Source organism: Stenella coeruleoalba (assembly GCF_951394435.1).
Source record: "Stenella coeruleoalba genome assembly, chromosome: 13".
Taxonomy (NCBI): Eukaryota; Metazoa; Chordata; class Mammalia; order Artiodactyla; family Delphinidae; genus Stenella; species Stenella coeruleoalba.
Window position 1 is genome coordinate 72,426,524 of NC_137159.1, and position 22,692 is coordinate 72,449,215.

Here is a 22,692-nt window from a genome sequence, read left to right on the forward strand (position 1 = left end):
TTTAAAACTGCTGTAACAATCACAGTCAATTTTAAAGTGTTGATGATAACAATACCGTCCTGAATTTTTATAGAGACTTTTTCTTGCAAGGACCTTGAAGTGCTAAAAATGTTGGCATCCATATAGGCAGACCTCGGGAATATCTAATTTAGCAAAAGTCAGTGATAAATTCTTCTGGTGCCATTCTCCATGTCTCTGAATATAGTAGAACACCCTGGAAATAAGAATGTTTATTCTCCAGCAACTGACTGCTGGTAATACGGTTAGTTGGTATAATTCCACTTGTATTTATCTTTTAAATAGTTGTTGGGATTAAAAGAATCCTTTCTGTTTTCTTCCTATTTCTAAAGTGGTAGGTATTACGCACATTTTAGTGCCTTCTCCAGGTGGGCAAAGGAAACACTGTCTTTAGCTAACTTCATCTTTATGCTGCTGAGCACCCTTTCACAAGCAAAACGTGAATTAGAATAAAAATTGGAATCTTAAAGGCTGAAACACACAGTTCCTGCACAAAGGAAAGCAGCAGAAACCGTGAGGTCACGTCCATGAGTGAAGGATGCTAGGAGCAGATACAGGCCTCCCTGGGCTCTGCGCAGCCCACTCACCCATTAATTGCCCAGCCTGGTCAGAAACTCCTGGGAGGAGACTGAGGATGTGCAATTGTTTTTTTTTACAGATTAGAAAGTCATTCTGTTTCACTGGATGATTGTGAACAGTTCAGTCTGTGCGTTTTATTTTGATTTTCAATGACTTAATTAACGACACTGAACTTTGTCCACAATAGCAGCATTATGTTTAAGAGTCAATCAAATGCCAGACAGTGTCATTAAGTGGAACGGCACAGATGGCAGGGTCTGTGGGAGCTGGAGAGCGGCTGTGAGGTGGCCCGGGCTTCTCAGGGACGTGGTCAGGGCCTGACCTCGGATCCCCGTCCCCATGCCGTCTGCTGCCGGTTGCTGATGGCCAGTTCCTCACTCTTCCCTACATCAGTGCCTTCACGTCCCTGGGCCTTCTTCCCGCTCCTCCCACTGATCTAAAGCCTCCCTATCCTTTAAGTTCCAACTTAGATCACTTCCCTCACAAAACCGTCTCCTATTCCCTGCTCGTCGCTAGCCCCTGGTGGTGACAAGAACCCCGATTGTACTTTGGAAATAACTCTTTGTTTCTGTATCTGAGGGTAGATCTGTTAAGCCTCAGCAGGCAGGATCTAAAGGTAGAGATGTGTCTGGATTACATTTGAGGATGAGGCTTAATTGCCAAGGTCCTGGGGAGCCTGAGGAGAGAGGGGGAGGGGCTCATCTCCAGGAAGCTGGCTAGGCTCTACCTTGAGGGGCAGGGTGGGGGGGGTGCTGGGAGGCCGGTGGACCCCCAGACCATGGAGACAATGGCGTATGTGCTCGGTATGCGTGACTGACTGCACAGCAACCTTGGGCTGAGTGATGTCCCACACCCGCGGTGATCTTCTCCTTGGCTCCTCTATTCCTAATTCCCAAAGGGAGGACCTGCTTGCACTGTGTAAAGGCCTCTGATCCGGGGTGTCTTTTCCAGGTGGAGCTTGGGCCCATCAGGAGAGTCATGGCTGAAAGGCATGGAAGAGTGGGGATCTGGTCCTGTAAAATTCCAGAGAATTGGGATACCTGTTTAATTTAGTATTCAAACTGGGACACTTTGGATGTTAATGATTATGCTGGGACCAGAGGTGTAAACCTGGACTGTCCTGGGCAAATTAGGTGGGTGACACCCTGACCCAGAAGCCACCTAGCATGATGACCGTTCACAGCCTCTCTCTGGCTCCTCTGTACTGGGTCAGCGCAGGTTTAAATGTCACACTGTGCAGAGGAAGGAATGAAGAGAAAGGAACTTGCCAGAGGGTCCTAGAATGGTTGATGGATGCAGATGCAGCATGAGCTCACACCAGTGTCCCAGCTGAGTGATGAGGATCCCATTGGTGACACCCCAAAGCTTTCCTTCAAAGGAGCCTGTTTCAGTGCAGGGAACTCTACTCAATACTCTGTAATGGCCTATATGGGAAAGAATCTAAAAAAAAAAAAAGAGTGGGTATATGTGTATGTATAACTGATTCACTTTGCTGTACACCTGAAACGAATACAACATTGTAACTTAACTATACTCCAATAAAAATAAAAATAAAATAAAGGTGGGGGGGTCTGTTTCCTGGAGGTGCCTGGGCAATGCTGCCTGTCTTGGAGCTCGAGCCAAGGACACCTTCAAAGACACTGTCCCAAGACAAGGACTCAGAGCTCCTTGGAGCCCTGCTGATCTGTGGACCTGAAGACCTAAACTCATAAATGCGACAGAGGGTCTCTTCCGCTGTCCACTTGCTCGGCCCGCAGAATTGTTCTCTGGTCTAAAAGCAGGGTGCTGTCTCTTCTCCTGGGGGGGCAGGGGCGGGGTTCCCCATGCTGTTGCCCTGTTTCTCACTGAATTCCAACAACGTGTAGGGCCTTCATGTCATCAGAGTCATTTTCCAAATGAGCAAATTGTGTTTTCTTCTTCGTTGAACCTGATATTTGAGCCAATCTGTGCAGGCAATTTCCTCCTCTTTGTTTTCCTGACCCTGAGCACTCCTGGCCCCACCGTAATTATTGGACTGCGCCCGCTGCTGGGAGCACAGCTCCTGTTCAACAGCAGTAACGATTTCGCTGAACATGGAAAGAAAAAGGCCCCAATTCTGGGATTTTGTCTCCCTTTCAGATGTTGGTTATTTACAAAAAGTCTTCATTTCAGTGTTGAGTTAGCGTTTCTGGCATTGCTTAGGAAGCCACAGCCTGAGCTGTGTCCTCTGCTCTACCCTCAGAAGAGAACCAGATGGCTACCCATGGGTGTGTGTGGGGACAGCAGCCCTCACTCCATGCATTTACGTGGGGACAACGTGGAGTCACTGTCCTGTGGCTGGGGAGGAAACAGAGGAATTCCCGTCTTGGAAAGCCCATCTCTTCCTGTGAGAAAGGGAAGGATGTGGTGGAGTAGGAAGGGCCCAGGACTAGGAAAGAATCTCCTGACCTGTTAATCCCACCTTTTGCTCAGGGCCAAATATCTATCTTTTCAGCAGCCTTTCTGTTTTCTATCCATCCATCTGTCCATCTGTCATCTCTCTCTTTTCCACCAAGCCCAAAACATTTATTAAGCACTTAGGCTATTAGTGGTTGTTTCGGGCTGAATTGTGTCCTCCATACAACTCACAGGTTGACATCTTCAACCCCTGTAGCTCGGAATCCAACTGTATTTGGAGATAGGGCCTTTAAAGAGGTAATTAAGGTAAAATGAGGTCATATGGTGGACTTTAAGCCAATCTAACTGGGGTCCTTATAAGAAGAGGAGATTAGGACAGAGACACGCACAGAGGGAGAAGCACGTGAAGACACAGCAGGAAGATGGCAACCTACGAGCCAAGGAGAGAGACCTCAGAACGAAATCAAACCAAGTCAAACACCTTGATCTTGGACTTCCAGCTTCCAGAACTGTGAAAAAATAAACTTCTGTTCTGTAAGCTCCCCGGTCTGTGGTATTTTGTTCTGACAGCCCTAGCTGACTGTTGCTGTGTCACTTCCAGGTAACGGGGACCCAGTGATGAATAGAGATTCTTCAAGCTGCTCAGAGCCTAGCAGGGGACCTCGAGCCCTAAAGAAGCACAGGCGGAAGGAGGTAGGTGGGCAACGCCCTGGCTTGCCCTTCCCTTGCATCATCCGTCAAACAACACACAGGGGAAAGAAGGGTCTTGTGTGAGCCATCGGAGTGGTGGCTGCGGGATGGATCCTAGCAGGACAGTGTGGCCAATGACAGAACCACTATCCTGGTGGCTTCGCAAGACAGAGTAGAGGAACGTAAGATGGGACATTGCCAAGGACATGCTTAGGGGGCTAAGTTAATGAAGCAAAGTTGATTATGGTTGTGTGACCCTAGTTTGTACTCATCGTTGCATGAAGCTGGGGCACATTGGATATATGAACACTGGTCCACATTTTTGACATTAATCACCAAGTGTTTATTAAGCAAAGAGCCTTATGCTTTGAATGGGCTGATTCTGCTGTGGGAGACAGAGGAGGAAGAAACTGAAAAGACCTGGTCCTGCCCTTGAGGACACTACCAGTCATGAGAGAGGAGACTCATCCATGAGAGGATGGGATGAATGTTCTGGACAATGTGCAAATGCCCAAGTAAGCAGTTCAGACCATGGCCACTGTATGAGGTCAGAGCCGAGGAAGATCAATGTGGGCTAGCACAGTTCATTTAAGTAGCAATTAGTTATAATTAATCAATTATGTGATTGAGTAGCACTTAATTATTTACTGCCTTGTTCGGTTTTCCAACTGCTCACAAGCGTCAGCTTTGTTTCCCCAGCCGGAGCCGAGCTCCCCGAGAACAGGGACAGGCTCCTTCGTTGGTATCAGATGGGGCCAGGGTCAGATTCTCACATCTAAAGACAGTGATCTGAGGAAACAGAAAGCATGAGACCATAACTTTGAGGTCAAAACTTCAAGATTATGCCAAGAAATGACTGTCGAGTGAGTCAGCCTTCAAAACAAACACAGAACAGTGAGGAGTAGATGCAGCTGAGGTGGACGTGTGGTTCTTCAGCTGCACTTGGGCAGAAGGAGTGCCCCGGGAGGACAGGCCCTTCCGGAATGAATGGTGACAAGTAACGCTCCTGATAAGTCTCTGGCGTCTGAGGGGTGTTCTCACGGCTTCTCTGGCATGAGGACGTGCGTCCCGTTGATGCTTCCTGAAGGGTCCCAGGCTGACCCTCTCAGCTGATACCCAGCAGGTCCCTCTGGTGCTCTGAGAGTTAGCACCAGGGGCTGGAGAAGGGTCATGCAAGCTCAGAGAGAGGACTTGAGCTGATTTCATCTCACAGGTTTTTGGTGCTCTAACTGTGTTATTCTTTGGGAGCTGCTTCTCGGAAGCCAGATAGAAAATCAAGAGTAATGCAATGAATGGCTTCTTGAAAATAAGTGTAGGGTGTCCCAGGAATTCGGGCTTGTGGGAGGCGCTGCTAGCCCCAGCCATATGGCAGCCAAATGAGTCTGAAGCTCCTTAAAGGACAGATTCCTACAGTTAATGCTTAATGGGATCCTGAGCTCCGTGGGGCAGCCCAAAGAGGGCGACCTCCTAAATTCCAGGGTTCCCTGGCTGGCTCAGGTCTGGCTCATTTGCAGACAAAGATGGTGCCTCCTCTCCCTCCACGAGGTCAGTGGGTGTTATTACCTGGATTCACAAATGGGGCAGAACACCCTGAGACTTGCAGACTGATTACTTTCATTAACTTTAATTGGATTCTTTCGCACTTGGAAAGAGAAGTGTAACCAGGGTTTAATTGGAAGAGCATCTCAGGCCCAGGGTGATGCAGGATTGTAAACATTAAAAGTGCTACAGCTGCGTTGGTAGGGAATGTTGAAGTCACTTATGCCGTTTGTAAGAATAGCTCACAGACCTGAGGATGTTAGGAAGCTCTGGGCATGTCAAATTCAGGGATTATTTTTGTGCTTGTCTAGAAAAAAAGAAATGTGAAATCAGAGGTGTGCAAGTGAAATTATAGAAGAGACCAAACACATTCCAACGTGCCACGTGCCAAAAGAAATCCACAGACGCTAGGAGACCTTCAGTGTAGGTCCAGTCTCTGAGCAGGCCTGGGGCAGCCTGTGAACTCTCTAAGGTTGGATTCAACCTTGCCAACCCTTCTCTCAGCTCTGTTGCTCTATGACTGTTATGTCCTCTGTGTGGGATATTCCTGTCATTTTCTGCATGACAAATTCTCACCCAACCTTTCAGTTCCGGCTCTTATGTCACAGTCCTGAAGGCTTGGCCAACAGCTCTACAGGATTTAGTTCCTCTGTGCTCTGTGCCTGCACAGAACTTTGTTCATATAAGGAACACTCAGCAAGCCAGAGAATAGATAGAGAGCAAGGGAGGGAGAAAGGAGCAGAGAGAACACAGATTCAGGATTCCAAAACTGGTTAAAACACAATTAGTTGGGGGGAAGATTATCTTTTTTTAATTGAAACATAGTTGATTTACAACACTGTGTTAGTTTCTGGCATACAGCAAAGTGATTCAGTTATATGTATATATATTTTTTCAGATTATTTGCCATTATAGGTTATTATGAGATACTGAATATATTTCCCTGTGCTCTACAGTAGGTCCTTTCTGCTTATCTATTTTATGTATGATAGCTTTTAATCTGTTAATCCCATACTCCTAATTTATCCCTCCCACCCTCCCTTTCTCTTTTGGTAGCCATAAGTTTGTTTTCTATGTATGTGAGTCTGTTTCTGTTTTGTATATGTATTCATTTGTATCATTTTTAAAGATTCCACATATAAGTGATATCATATAATATTTGTCTTTCTCTGTGTGACTTCCTTCACTTAGTATGGTAATCTGTAGATCCATCCATGTTGCTGCAAATGGCAATATTTCATTCTTTTTTATGACTGATATTCCACTGTGTGTGTGTGTGTGTGTGTGTGTGTGTGTGTGTGTGTGTGTGTGTATACCACATCTTCTTAAACCAATCATGAGTTGATGGGCACTCGGGTTGTTTGCATGTTGAGATGATCTTTTTAAGAAGCTAACTGGGACCTTGGTGTTTAATATGCATCTGTTGAACGTGAGAATACATAGCTTGATTGGTAGCCCTAGGACTTGCCCACCTCTCCATCAGCACGGTGTCACTTAACATCCACTGCTGGCCTTATGGAGGTGGGTGCTGGAGAGGCCAGGCCAACGTTTGGCTAGCAGCCTGCCCTGAGAGAGCCCAGAGAACCACAGAATGGGTTAGTGCCTGAGTTGCCACCTTAGCCCTTTGGGCCTTGTCCTGAGCACTGAGAGGGCATCAGCAGCATTTGCCCACCACACCCTGTCTGCCATTCTGTATTCGTTTCTGGACTTTCCTTTTTCAGGACCTGCATCCAGGTTCCTTCCTCACTCTGGGGTGACAATAACTGTCTCCTCCTGGGGTGTCTTAAGTGTCAGAAGTGCTAATGGTGGCATTGCTGAGCCCCACGAGGAGGTGATAGGGGCCGCTAAATCATTTCACGCGTTATCTCATTACTGCCTCCTGGTCCAGGAGGTGCTGAGCCTCCTGCACACCCTGGATTAGATTTTCAGAGAAACGTCTCCAGCACGTGTTCCCACTTAGCCCTCCAGGAGCCTGCTTTCATCTCCTTGCTCTCCGGCCGGCTCCCCCACTGACCTGGGGATGGCTAGGTGGATGCAAGAGGGCTTGACATTCACCTTCCCTGGCGGTGATGAGCTTTGCTTCTGGAGGCCCGTGTTCCTTAAGGGTGAATTGCCCACACAGGTCACTGGTGAGGAAGGCATTTCCCCCTAAAGATCGTTCTTTGATTTTAAAAATAGCCTTTTCTAATTCACATGAAGAAATAAAACATCCTCTCAGAAATTTTATAAAGGGAGTTAACTGTTTCATCAGGACTCAGAACGGCCACTCAGAGAGCAGATCCTAGATAAGAAGCGAGGTCCGGCTCGCTGGGCTGCGGGGAGAGTTGGCACCTGCTGCCCAGCCAGGTCCTGTGGGCACAGAGGCTGGCTCTCTTCGGCCCATTTCAGACTCGTAGGTGAGGAACACTGGCAAATACCACGGTGGGTACTGGCATCCAGGCCTGGTTCCGGGGCCTAATCTAGGACATCACAGCTGGGGATGGAGGACTTGGAACGAGGTCATTTAGTCTGCACTGTTCAAAAGGAAGACCAGGAGCCACACGTGGCTACTGAGCACATGACATGTGACTGGTCCAAACGGAGACTCGCTATGTGTAAGACATACAGAGCAGACTTCAAAGCCTTAGTCCAAAGAAAGAATGGGCGACGTTTGTTGAATAATACTTTATGTTGATTACATGTTGAGATGATCATATTTTGAATATATTGAGTTAAAGAAGACATCCTATTGAAATTACTTTCCCTGTTTCATTTTTCATTTTACTTTTTTTAAGTGTGGCTACTAAAAATTTAAAATGATATGTGGCTTGCATTCTTTTCCTATTGGTCAGTACTGGTCTATGTCCTCTAAGAACAGTGAGGGTGAGGGTACTTGGGATGGCCTTGAGCTGGCATCAAATGTGAGAAACTGGATGGGGCCAGAGACCTTGAAGACATGGTGCATATTTTGGGGAGATAAATATCTTTTGGTAACTTGTCCTAAAAACAACTGAGGTGAGGTTTCCCTTGGCATATCAATCCCCTTTTCAGATCTAGGGCTAGTATAATATGAAGCAGACATTTTCAGACAGAATTGGAACTTTTTAGACCCTGTTCTGGGAGAGAACCAAGTTGGGTTGATCTTCCTTATTTTGACTACAGTTGCCAAGGTGAGTTTCCCAGGTTGAGATAATCCATTCACAAAAATTCCCAAACCAATTCTTCAACTCTAGCTGGATAATAACCACAAAATGATTAATTGAGGACATGCACACTATGAAATAAGAACTCAGTAGCGTTTACAAGCCAGTTAACCTAAACTTGAGTAAGTCTATTTTAAATCTATTCACTGTACATTTTTGGGTCTGATTTAGCTTCCAGTTTCTTTTTGGGGTGGAATCAATGAATCTCTTGGAAACATCTGACTACGGCAAATCTCTCCCTCATGGCTCCCCCTTGTTCTTTATCTTTTATGGCCATGGTTTTATTTCTGTATCATGAGCACATCTTCTACTGTGTTCCATGTGTTCCATGCTCTGTGCTAGTCTGTGCCAGAAAAGTCATTTTAAACTTACTGATTTCAACGAATATGACTTCTCAGGGATATATGTATATTTAATTCAAACATTTGAATTAAATATTTTATTATATATTTTGTTATATTTTATATAATATATTTTAATATACTTTATTATATTTGAATTAAATATTTTATTACATTGTTCACTCTATAAACTTAGTTGTAATCATATACATTGTATACAAATACATTGTTTTCTTTTTTTCTATTTCATTTATTTCTGCTCTGATCTTTATGATTTCTTTCCTTCTGCTAACTTTGGGTTTTGTTTGTTCTTCTTTCTCTCGTTCTGTTAGGTGTAAGGTTAGATTGTTTATTTGAGATTTTTCTTGTTTCTTGAGGTAGGCTTGTATTGCTATAAACTTCCCTCTTAGAACTGTTTTTGCTGCATCCCATAGGGTTCTGGATCGTTGTGTTTTCATTGTCATTTGTCTCTAGGTATTTTTTGATTTCCTCTTTGATTTCTTTAGTGATCTCTTGGTTATGTACTAATGTATTGTTTAGCTTCCATGTGTTTCTGTTTTTTTCCCTGTAATTGATTTCTAATCTCATAACGTTGCGGTAGAAAAGATGCTTGATACGATTTCAATTTTCTTAAATTTACTGAGTCTTGATTTATGACCCAAGATGTGATCTATCCTGGAGAATGTTCCGTGCGCACTTGAGAAGAAAGTGTAATCTGCTGTTTTTGGATGAAATGTCCTATAAATATCAATTAAATCTTTCTGGCCTATTGTGACATTTAAAGCTTGTGTTTCCTTATTAATTTTCTGTTTGGATGATCTGTCCATTGGTGTAAGTGAGGTGTTAAAGTCCCCCACTATTATTGTTTTACTGTCTATTTCCTCTTTTATAGCTGTTAGCAGTTACCTTATGTATTGAGGTGCTCCTATGTTGGGGGCATATTTATTTATAATTGTTATATCTTCTTGGATTGATCCCTTGATCATTATGTAGTGTCCTTCCTTGTCTTTTGTAACATTCTTTATTTTAAAGTCTATTTTATCTGATATGAGTATTGCTACTCCAGCGTTCTTTCGATTTCTATTTGCATGGAATGTCTTTTTCCATCCCCTCACTGTCAGTCTGTATGTGGCCCTAGGTCTGAAGTGGGTCTCTTGTAGACAGCATATATACAGGTCTTGTTTTTGTATCCATTCAGCGAGCCTGTGTCTTTTGGTTGGAGCATTTAATCCATTCACATTTAAGGTAATTGTTGATATGTATGTTCCTGTTACCATTTTCTTAATTGTTATGGGTTTGTTTTTGTAGGTCCTTTTCTTCTCTTGTGTTTCCCACTTAGAGAAGTGCCTTTAGCATTTGTTGTAGAGCTGGTTTGGTGGTGCTGAATTCTCTTTTGCTTGTCTGTAAAGCTTTTGATTTCTCTGTCGAATCTGAATGAGATCCTTGCCGCGTAGAGTAATCTTGGCTGTACGTTCTTCCCTTTCATCACTTCAAATATATCATGCCAATCCCTTCTGGCTTGTAGAGTTTCTGCTGAGAAATCAGCTGTTAACCTTATGGGAGTTCCCTTGTATGTTATTTGTCGTTTTTCCGTCGTTGCTTTCAATAATTTTTCTTTGTCTTTAATTTTTGTCAATTTGATTACCATGTGCCTCAGCGTGTTTCTCCTTGGGTTTATCCTGCCTGGGACTCTCTGCGCTTTCTGGACTTGGGTGGCTATTTCCTTCCCCATGTTACGGAAGTTTTGGACTATAATCTCTTCAAATATTTTCTCGGGTCCTTTCTCTCTCTCTTTTCCTTCTGGGACCCCTATAATGCGAATGTTGTTGTGTTTAATGTTGTCCCAGAGGTCTCTTAGGCTGTCTTCATTTCTTTTCATTCTTTTTTCTTTATTCTGTTCTGTAGCAGTGAATTCTACCATTCTGACTTCCAGGTCACTTATTCGTTTTTCTGCCTCAGTTATTCTGCTATTGATTCCTTCTAGTGTATTTTTCATTTCAGTTATTGTATTGTTCATCTCTGTTTGTTTGTTCTTTAATTCTTCTTTAATTCTTTGTTAAACATTTCTTGCATCTTCTTGATCTTTGCCTCCATTCTTTTTCCGAGGTCCTGGATCATCTTCACTATCATTATTCTGAATTCTTTTTCTGGAATCTTGCCTATCTCTACTTCATTTAGTTGTTTTTCTGGAGTTTTATCTTGTTGCTTCATCTGGTACAAAGTCCTCTGCCTTTTCATTTTGTCTATCTTTCTGTGAATGTGGTTTTCCTTACACAGGCTGCAGAATTGTAGTTCTTCTTACTTCTGCTGTCTGCCCTCTGAAATTTATTTTTTATTTTTAAAAATTTTTGGCTGCCCTACACAGCTTGCAGGATCTCAGTTCCTCCACCAGGGATTGAACCCGGGCCACAGCAGTGAAAGCTCCAAGTCCTAACCACTGGACTGCCAGGGAACTCCCTACATTGGTTTTAATAAGGAATATTAGAAACAGTTTAAATGTTCATCAGTAAAGGAATGTTAAAAATGCATTACCAATCCTATGGAATACATCACATAACCATTAAAAAGTAATTAAAAGGTACTGCATTTACATTGCATGTAATTACCAATAGACTTCATATTGTTTCAGTCAGCTTGCACTTTCTCCTCTTTTCACCTGTTTAATGTTTATAAATTTTTACTTGAAGTTTTTCTTTTTTTAATAAAAACTGTGTATATTCAAAGTATACAACATGATGTTTTCATATACATATACCTTGTGAAATAATTTCTATAGTCAAGCTAATTGACTTGTGAAATAATTTCTATAGTCAAGCTAATTGACATACTCATCACCTCACATAGTTACTTTTTTGTGGGTATGGTGAGAACACTTAAGTTCTACTCTCCTAGCAAATTTCAAGTATACAATACAATGTTATTAACTATATTCACAGTATTGTACGTTAGATCTCTAGAACTATTCATCCTACATAACTGAAACTTTGCATTGTTTGACCAATATCTCCACATTTCCCCCAATCCCCCTCCCCGCCCTGCCCCTGGTAACCACCATTCTACACTCTGCTTCTATGAATTCAACTTTTTTAGATTCCACACAGAAGTGAGATAATGCAGAATTTTTCTTTCTGTGTCTGGCTTTTTTCACTCAGCATAGTGTCCTCCAGGCTCACGTCCTATCACAAATGACAGGATTTTCTTCTTTTTTTAAGGCTGAATGTGTGTGTGTGTCTGTGTGTGCATCTGTACACATGTATAATATGTATACATGTGTATATATATGTATATATATAATGGATGCAATTTCTTTACTCATCTGTTGATGGGTTCTTGGGCTGTTCCATATCTCGTGTATTGTGGATAATGCTGCAGTGAACATGGGGTGCAGGTGTCTCTTTGAGATTTCATTTCCTTTGGATATATAACCAGAAGTGGACTTGCTAAATCATATAGTAGTTCCGTTTTTAATTTTTTGAGGCACCTCCATATTTTCCATAATGACTATACCAATTTACATTCCCACCAACAGTGCACAACGGTTCTCTTTTCTCCACATCCTCGCCAACATTTGCTATTTTTTGTCCTTTTGATAATAGCCATCCTAACAGGTGTGAGGTGATTTCTCATTATGGTTTTGATTTGCATTTTCCTGATAATTGATCATCTTTTCATGCATTTATTGTCCATTTGTAAGTCTTCTTTTGAGAAATGTCTATTCAGATCCTTTGCCCATTTTTTAATTGCGTTATAAATATATGAATTTGGATATTAATCCTGTGATATTGTGATTTATAAGAAATATATATTTGATCCTTTAGGTTACCAAAATATATTTTTATATATATTTGATCTTCCTCCACTGTTCCTGTCTCAGAGCTCCCAAAGTCCTTGGAATTTCCTAAGTGTTGAGAGTGATAAAATGTATCTTTTGTTTTATTAATGAGGTGACTTTTGGAAAACACCTAAGGATGAGGGCTGGTTGCCAGTGGAGCCAACCTTGTGATTGGAGGGTTGGAGTTTTCAGCCCTCACCCCCTAACCTCCTGGGGGGGAAGAGGGCCTGGAGGTTGAATCAATTGCCAATGGCCAAAGATTTAATCAGTCATGACTATGTAATGAAGTGTCCATAAAAACCCAAGAGGAGTGGGTTCAGAGACCTTTCAGGTTAGTGAACACATGGAGATTTGGGGAGAGTGGCTGATCCTTTCCCCATCACTTGCCCTTGGCATCTCTTCCATCTGGCAGTTCCTGAGTTATATCCTTTTATAACAAATTGGTAATCTGGTAAATAAAATGTTTCTCTGAGTTCTGTGAGGTGCTCCAGCAAGTTAATGGAACCTGAGGAGGGGGTTTTGGGAACCTCTGATTTATAGCTAGTTGGTCAGAAGTACAGGTAACAACCTCAACTTTTGACTGGTGTCTGAAGTGCAAGTGAGGCAATCCCACTTGTTTATTTTGCTTTTGTTGTTTGTGCTTTTGGTGTCATATCAAAAAAAATCATTGCCAAGGCTAATGTCAAGGAGTTTTTCCCTTTGTTTTCTTCTAGGAGTGTTACAGTTTCAGGTCAAACATTTAAGTCTTTAATCCCTGTATATGGTGTAAGATGGGTCCAATTTCATTCCCTTGCCTGTGGACATACAGTCTTCTCCAAACTATTTATTAAAAAATCTATCCTTTTACCATTGTTTATTTTTGGTGCCCTCGTTGAAGATTCAATGACTGTATATGTGGGGGTTTATTTCTAGGCTATAGATTCTGTTTCATTGTTCTATGTATCTGTTTTTATGCTGGTACTATGCTATTTTGATTACTATGGTTAATTTGAAATCAGGAAGTGCGATGCAGCCTACTTTGTTCCTCTTTCTCAAGACTGCTTTGGCTATTCAGGGTCTTTTGTGGTCCCTTATGAATATTAGGATTGCTTTTTCTATTTCTGTGAAAATGTTGGAGTTTTGATAGGGATTGCATTGAAGCTGTAGATCATATTTGTCCTGGGCTTTTCATTTTGGGGAGGTTTTTAAATACTGATTAAATCTTGTTGTTTGTTATTGGTCTGTTCAGGCTTTCTACTTTTTCTTGATTTAGTTTGGTAGATTGTCTCGTTCTAGATATTTATCCCTCTCTTTTAGGTTATCCAGCTTGTTAATGTGTAATTGTTCTTAAAGTCTCTTATGATCCTTTTTACTTTTGAGGCATCTATTGTAAAGTTTCCTATTTCATTTATGATTTTCTTTGAGTCTTCTCTCTTTTTTCCTCAGTTAGTCTAGCTAAGTGTTTGTCAATTTTGTTTTATTTTTTCAAAAAATGAATTCTTAGTTTTCTTGATTTTTTTCTACTGTTTCTCTATTTGATTTATTTCTGCTCTAATTTGTATTATTTCCTTCCTTCTTCTAACTTTGGGCCTAGTTTGTCTTCTTTTTCTAATTGTTTGAGGTATAAATTTTGATTGTTTATTTGAGATCTTTTCTTTTTTGATGTATTTTTTTGCTAAAAAAACTAAAACTTCCTTAGTACTGCTTTTATGACATCCCATAAGTTTTGGTATGTTGTATTTTTATCTTTGTGTATCTCAAGATACTTAAAAAATTCCCTTTGGTTTCCTCTTTGACTCAATTGTTATTCAAGAATGTGTCATTTACTTTCCATGTACTTATGAATATTTTCATTTTCTTGCTGTTATTGATTTCTAGTTTTATTCTACTGTGGTCTGAAAACATACTTGGAATCATTCTATCTTCTTAAATTTGTTGAGACTTGTTTTGTGACTTAACTTATGATTTAGCCTGGAGAATGTTTGAGAGCACTTGAGAAGAATGTGCATTCTGCTATTGGGTGGAAAGTTCTTAATATATCTTTCAGGTCCATTTGGTCTATAGCATTGTTCACATCAACTGTTTCTTTACTGATTTTCTGTCTGGATGTTCTGTCCACTATTGAAAGTGGGATAGAGAAGTCTCCTGCTACTATTGTATTGCTGTCAATTTCTCCCTTTAGATCTGTCAATATTTGTTTTAATATTTAGGTGCTCTGTTGCTGGGCGCATATATATTTGTAACTGTTAGATCTTCCTGGTGAATTGACCCTTTTATCATTAAATGATGACCATCTTCATCTCTAGGACAGCTTTTGACTTAAAGTCTACTTTTTCTGACATAAGTATACCCACCCCTGCTTTCTTTTGGTTACAATTTGCACAGAGTAGCTTTTCCATCCCTTCACTTTCAGCTTGTATATGTCCTTAAGGCTAAAGTGGGGTGTTTATAGACAGCAAATTGCTAGATCTTGCTCTTTTATCTATTCAGCCATTCTAAGCCTTTTGATTGGGGAATTTAATCCATTTATATTTAAAATAATTATTAATAGGTGAGGACTTAACTATTGCCGTTTCATTAATAGTTTCCAGTCTGTTTTGTTCTTGTTTTATTCCATTTTTCTTCCCTTGCTATCTTCCTTTGTTATGTGATGATTCCAGGGTTATATTTAGGTTGTATCTTTATTGGCTACGTTTGGTTAGCTCTAGTGACACTGGTCCCTCTTCAGGTGGCATTAACAGAGTCTCCTTTTTTCCAGTAAGTGATCAGCAAAATGCCTACCATAGTGTCTGCTGCAGAAGTTAGAAATGGCTTTTGACCCTCTTAATTTCTGAATCTCTTGTTTTGCTGCAGCAGGAACAGGAGTTGTGCAGTTGACCCTGGATTCTGTTGGGAGGAGAGTAACTTCCATGTTGAGTGGATTTGAAACATTTTCTTCCACTGCACAGAAATCACTGACCCAAATACCCTTCCTGCCTTCTGGGTGGATGAGATAGGCAATTGTCACCAAGGTATGGTTTGAGGGGAATTCTGAAAACCTTCTTATTAAGACTATCTTTGCCATGGGTCTTCTGCAAATATCCCAAAGTCTCACAATATAGGCATTATTTTCAGTAGAGTTGTACTTGACAGAGGTCTAAGCTAGAGGAAGTCATGAACACCTTATTGTGAGTTATGTTACTGTATTCTTTTCTCCTGCCAATGCAACCTTTAGGGGACCAAATGCTAAATAGATAAAAGAACCCTTGATATATAATTTTAAATAAAATAAACACTTAACCATGAAACAAGTGTAAGAAGGTCCAAGAAAACTCTTATTTCCCCCCAAATGATTACTTGGATGATTTTTGAAGTATTTCAAAAATCACATGTGTTCAAACATATATTTTGGTGCTTCTGTTCTGTCAGTGCCTTGACTTCAGCTTATACTGGCTAATAGGTGTTATATCAGGGCTGTGGGACATGATACGGGAGGGGCAGTATGAGGGAGAAAAAAGTCCAAAGGAGGCAGTGAGAACTTCACTCATGGCCCCTGGTGTGGGGTCTCTGGACTTGAATTTCAGAACTTTGGGGCTGGGCTCCAGTTCCTGCATAGTTAGGGGTCAGGGGAGGCAAATCCCTTGATCTGAGTTCTATTCCTATGTTGTGTTTAGTGACCTACATTAGAGTACCTGTTACTTATATAGTGCTCATAACGAGGGCAACTTCTCACAGTCTACCCTGAACAACACCCTTATTTTAGAGTAAGGAGAAAGAATACAATCTGCAGAGAGCTGGTGATAGGGTCCCCTCTGAAACCCAGGGGTCCTCCTCTGGAACCATTTCCCAGAGCCCCTCCCAATCTGTCCTGAGTACAGAGAAAGCGTATCCCAAGATGTTCCTTGCACAGTTCCTGTGGACACTCAGTAGATTTTTTGCTGATCAAATGAATGATTTTATCCATGATGGTTTCAAGCCATACGGCATCCTTCTCAATCACACACTGAGACTACCAAAGCTTTTAATATTAGGCTAAATCTCTTGAAATGATGGTAGAGACTAAATATTTACTTTTTTTTTTTTTTTTTTTTTTTTTGCGGTACGCGGGCCTCTCACTGCTGTGGCCTCTCCCGTTGCGGAGCACAGGCTCCGGACGCACAGGCCCAGCGGCCATGGCTTACAGGCCCAGCTGCTCCGTGGCGCGTGGGATCCTCCCGGACTGGGGCTCGAACCCGCGTCCCCCGCATCGGCAGGCGGACTCTCAACCACTGTGCCACCAGGGAAGCCCAATATTTACTTATCTATTAGATTTTTAGAGCAGCATTGTTCATTCTAAAACCTCAGGGTGCATTTGAATAAAATTACAAATAATTAAAATCTTTTAAAAAACCATAAAAACCTTAAAAGCAAAAATGATATTTTATGGTTAATAAAGCTAGAATATAGACATGATTGTAATGCTATATAGTCATGTATGTAATTATTACATAACTAATATATAATCATCCTAATAAACCATGTAATTTCAGCCATTCCTTCCTCTGAAGCTTCTCTATTTATAGGCCTGATGTGGTTGGCAGGGGGGAAAAGACAGATTAGGGGAGGCTTGAGGATTAAGCACAGTGTGTAACTTGGAAGGGCCTGTGGTTTACTAATTTAAGAGAATCTGCATCTGAACTGAACAAGGAAAACCAGCTTCAGGCTCAGGGGACCCTCGAGGGAATCACCTGGACCAGGTGAGCTGGTTCTTCTCCATCCCCCTCCCAGCTACCCTGCTTCCTGCTTGGGTGCTCATCCTACGAACCCCTCTCCAACCACACACAGGAGTGCCCTGCCTCATCTCTGCCTTTTCCCATCCAACTTAGGTCCCTGGAGACTCATTTCTTTCCTCCCCATGCCCTCCCACCCCCAGCAGTGACAGTCACTGAGCCAGGCCAGACAGTCACACATTCTGAGCATCTGTGATCCTTTGCCGAAGGTCTGTGGATGCTTTTCTTGCTCCCGTTTAACTTGAACTCCCCCCAAGGCCAGGACAGGGGATGGGCCCTTCTCTTCTCTGTGTCTGACTCATCTCCTCATCTGTCCCAGGCCGAAGGGGGCCTCCTGGTCTAAGCAAGGCAGTAGCTGTCATCTTGGGATGGAGACATACCAGACAAGTCACCAGTTCCTATGAGCAGTGGTTCTCACACTTGAGTGTGCACTAGAACCACCTGTGGGGCTGGTTAAACACCTCCTTCTCCACCTTCCTCCTCTCCCCTGACCAGGATTTCTAATTCAGTGAGTCTGGGTCTCGATCATTTGCAAGATCAAATTCCTAGGTGATTCTGGTGAGGGGACTGCACTTTGAGAACTGCTTGTTTAAGGAAAGATCATATGGGCCTGTCATGGTTTCAAGACTCTGATGGCTTCCAACTTGAAAATGATAGTTATCTCCTATAGCTGTAAGTGCTCTACTGTTTACAGATGCTTTCTTTCACAACCTTCCCAGGCAAGGCACCAGATTGGTGTTGTTTCTTTTTTTTTAACATCTTTATTGGAGTATAATTGCTTTACAATGGTGTGTTAGTTTCTGTTTTATAACAAAGTGAATCAGTTATACATATACATATGTTCCCGTATCTCCTCCCTCTTGTGTCTCCCTCCCTCCCACCGTCCCTATCCCACCCATCCAGGTGGTCACAAAGCACCAAGCAGATCTCCCTGTGCTATGTGGCTGCTTCCCACTAGCTATCTATTTTATGTTTGGTAGTGTATATGTGTCCATGCCACTCTCTCATTTTGTCCCAGCTTACCCTTCCCCCTCCCCATATCCTCAAGTCCATTCTCTAGTAGGTCTGTGTCTTTATTCCCATCTTACCCTTAGGTTCTTCATGACGTTTTTTTTTTTCTTAGATTCCATATATATGTGTTAGCATACGGTATTTGTCTTTCTCTTTCTGACTTACTTCACTCTGTATGACAGACTCTAGGTCCATCCACCTCACTACAAATAACTCAATTTCGTTTCTTTTTATGGCTGAGTAATATTCCATTGTATATATGTGCCACGTCTTCTTTATCCACTCATCCGATGATGGACACTTAGGTTGTTTCCATCTGCTGGCTATTGTTAATAGAGCTGCAATGAACATCTTGGTACATGACTCTTTTTGAATTATGGTTTTCTCAGGGTATATGCCCAGTAGTGGGATTGCTGGGTCATATGGTAGTTCTATTTGTAGTTTTTTAAGGAACCTCCATACTCTTCTCCATAGTGGCTGTACCAATTCACATTCCCACCAGCAGTGCAAGAGTGTTCCCTTTTCTCCACACCCTCTCCAGCATTTATTGTTTGTAGATTTTTTGATGATGGCCATTCTGACTGGTGTGAGATGACATCTCATTGTAGTTTTGATTTGCATTTCTCTAATGATTAATGATGTTGAGCATTCTTTCATGTGTTTATTGGCTATCTGTATATCTTCTTTGGAGAAATGTCTATTTAGGTGTTGATGTGCTCAAGGCCCCGGGCTGACAAGCAGGGGAGAGGGGAGCTGGGGTTTGAGCCCCATCCCCTTCCTCACATACTCCAGTGCTTCCCAGAACTTTCTCTTTGTATGGGACTTGTTCTGTTGGTTTGAATTTTCAGGGAACTCTTCATCCAGTGATTCAGGCAATGGAACAGAATGTTCACTAGCTTCCAGAAGGGGTGATTGCTCCACCAGTCCTGCAGAATCCCTCATCCCAGGCTCTTTTCTTTGATCAATAAAGCACACTCCTCTCATATGGGAAAGAAACCAGGCAATCACTTGCAAGATGAAACCTCCTGAAGTTTGGGCCCATCTCTGGGGTGGTTAGTAGCAGTTGTGATGTCAGGAAAGCAACTGAGTTTTGCTGTTGCTCTCTGCCCCTCATCCAGATGACCTTTCCAGTGATATCTCCCTGACCTCAGGTTCTGCAAGACCAAGGGCTGCCGCTCAAATCACTCACATGAGTCAAGGAACAGCAGGTTTGTCCTTTAAATCTATACAGCCTGTGCCCTCATCTAGGAAGGAGAAGTCACCCCAATCTCCAAGGGCCTTAGGTAATGGTAGGTACCTGGGAATAGATGCATTACCAACTCACTGTCCATTTCAATCCAAACTTCACATTCTGTCCTCAGATAAAACCTCTTCTTTTCTAACTACTGTTTGTAAAATCTGGATCCATTTTAGTAGAGACATAATGTATTTATGACAGATTTCTCTTTTCTGTTAGGACAGAAATGCCATATCGTGGCAGATTATTGCCTAGGGATTCCTTCTTATAGCTTTTCCATCATATCCTCCTCCAATTTTCCATTCTGAGGTGCTCAGGAAGCTTCTAGGTCACGGTCAGCTGGCTAAGTCTTCAGCTCCTGGAGCAACACTCAGAAGGAATAGCTGAGGTCGGTGTTTTATTTTATGGTTCTACTTCATCTTATTTGGAAAACAGCAGTAGTGAAAAGAAGAATGTCTCAGAGACATCTGTATTTTCAACGACGATTCTCATAGCACAGAAAAATCGAATCAGCAGCTTCTGTGTGAAGAGAGCTTGGGTTGAAAATAATTTGAAATGTGGGAGCCCAGTCTGAGACCTCTGCTTTGGAGGGGACTTATACATTGTTTCCTGGGCATTGATCATTTTGAGGACTCAGTGGTTTTAATTGTTGCCTCTGTCCCTTCTTGCCTTTCATGGTGCAGTGGATGCTGAGCTGTGCTGGCTTCGATGACGTCTTTTTTAGGGCTTGTTTATCCTTGGGGCTCTGCGGGGAGCTGATGATCCTTTCCCGGGATGCACATGCCTCCAGGACCATGGCACAGGATGGACAATCGATGACCTTGTGGTCACTGCTGTCCTGCAGAGGGCGAGACTGGGGTTATTCACAGCTTGGTAATTGGCCCCGATGCTGAGATCTTCATCCTGAGCAAATGCAGGCATCAGGGGGGTAGTTACAGATCAATGCAGGGGCGCTGAATACACAGGCCCCAGAAAAAATACCAAAATCAAAAATGGATTTGTGTTTAGCGTGTGTTGTATATCCTGGTCTGGTTATGAATAATTTAGCCTTCCCCAGGCTGAATAGACTATATTTAGCAAGGCTATTTTGCTTATAATATGTCCTATCATTTTATGAAGAAGCATAAAGCATAAGAGAAGTGCTCAGAATTAGGGGGACTTAATTTGGTAGGACCAGGAGTGTGGAGGCATCCTCACCTGTAGCCCCAGGCTTACCATGCACACCTAGGCTTGCCAAGGGCAGAGGGCTCCGGGCACCTGCAGCTGGAAATGGCCTCAGGAGTGTATCTCCCTGATTGGGCAGGGGACAGGGCTACTCTGCCTGTGTCATTGGTGGCTCCTAGCTGGGCCACCTGTCCAAGAGAGGGGAAGTGGCAAGAGTTGAGGGGTGCCGAGAGGTTTTACTTTCCTTTTGTACTGTTACTTTCCCAGAGGGAATAGGATGGCACACTCAAATTAGGCAATTTGATGGGACTATAATAGACTATGTACGGAGGTGGAGGCAGGATGAAAGGAACCCACAGGGAATAATGCGGATTCCTGGGGCAGGAACAGCAGGGCTCCTTACCTCTCTTGGGCCTGAACAAGCAAGGGTGGGGAGCAGCTCCTCACCCCAAGAAAGGGAGGGCTGTGTGGACTGGCCGTCTAGTGGGAGTTCAGGATTTGGTTACTGGTGACTCCAGCCCGTGGTGACTCCACAGGAAGGGCGCCAGAAGGATAAACACCGGAACTGCATTGTCCTCCCTTCTCTCATCTCCTGTGAGTGTCCCCTCATTGATCAAACTCAGTAGAAAGCTAGAAGCGAGGGAGCCCCTCATGTAATCCTAGTAGGTCAGCCTCCCAGGGAGAGAAGAATGGAGAGTGGATTTGGAGGTGCCAGTGGAGGATCCCAGTGCCCTCATAACACCTCTTGTAATGACACTCCTGCTGTGGGTCACACCGCACTGTCTCTAGAAGGTCCTTATTCACTTGCAAATATCTAACCTTGGGACAGTGTTGGCTTAGCCATTAATAAAAAGTCTGGATGTCTATCAAATTGTTGGCTACCGGCCATCTCAGGGATGGAACACAGGACAGGTACATTGCATGGGTAAGGTGGAGGCTAATGGTGCAGGATCGGGTGGCTCAGGGAGAAGCAGTCCAGGCAAGCTCTCCAGTGGGGGCCTTTGTCTGTGTAACTTCCCTGGACACCTGAACACCTGAGTGGTGGTGGGAAAAGGGGCATGAGGGGCTATCGATATGGAAAATGGAAGTCACTGGCATTGTTTTAGGGTCTGCCAGACTCTGAGATCCGTGGGAGGCGGATACTCAGTCCCACTGCTGACTGCCAGGGTATCCCAGGAATTCATCCCCAAGTCACTTTTTTTCAGAATGTGAAACATATTTTCCTGTAAATAATAATTCTATGAAAACTGATTAAGATTCTTGACTGCTCCTCAAAAGTCTATTTAAATGCTAGGTGGTAAGTACAAGGGCGTTTGTTAAATTATTTTCTGTTTTTTTTTTTTTCTGTATGTTTGAACTATTTCGTATGTAAAAATAAAATAAATTAAAAATTCAATTTAATACATATTATCCTGACCTCCGTGCATCCTGGGAAGAGGGTCAATGGAGGTGAGGGGGGAGAAGTTAAAGAAGGAAGAGAATCCTCTTTCCTTTAATTTTTTTGGGCAAAACTTTGAAACAGGGGAGATATGTCCTTGGCTTCCTCCCATGTTCCCTTCTGCAAACTCACCCAGCTGTCACCTCATCCAGTGTGACAAACCCACACCCCCAGGGCAACCCTTGAACACAGGGCTTTCCTGTTCTCCCCCTTCAAAACTATGGTGTGGCTAGTCTTGGGAAGGGGTTAGAAAGTGCTTCAATTATCTATTGATGCTCAATAAACTATCTTAAAACTCAGTGGCTTAAAACAACAACTGTTTTATTTGGTCACACTTGTGCGGGTCAAGAATTTGAATAGGGCATGTGGGGATATATCATTGACGGTTTGTGTGTGATCCGTGATGTCTGGTTTTGACTGGAAAGGCTCACATGGCCAGGAGCTGGATGGAGCAGCTCAGCTGGGCCCTATGTTTGGGGCTCCGCTTCTGGCTGCCAGCTGGGTTCTCTGGTTTTCCTCCATGTGGCTGCTTCGTGAGGCCAGCTTGGGTTTCCTCAC

At 42.8% G+C, this 22,692-nt stretch overlaps 1 long non-coding RNA gene across 2 annotated transcripts in view; it reads left to right on the forward strand.

Moving 5' to 3' along the window:
• Nucleotides 1–22,692, forward strand: part of LOC307196012 — a 281,422-nt gene that overhangs the window by 99,634 nt on the left and 159,096 nt on the right. For both annotated transcript variants that reach the window (XR_013831022.1, XR_013831023.1), the window contains one exon: nt 3,575–3,666. This is a non-coding gene — a long non-coding RNA (uncharacterized lncRNA). The remainder of the gene's footprint in view (nt 1–3,574; nt 3,667–22,692) is intronic.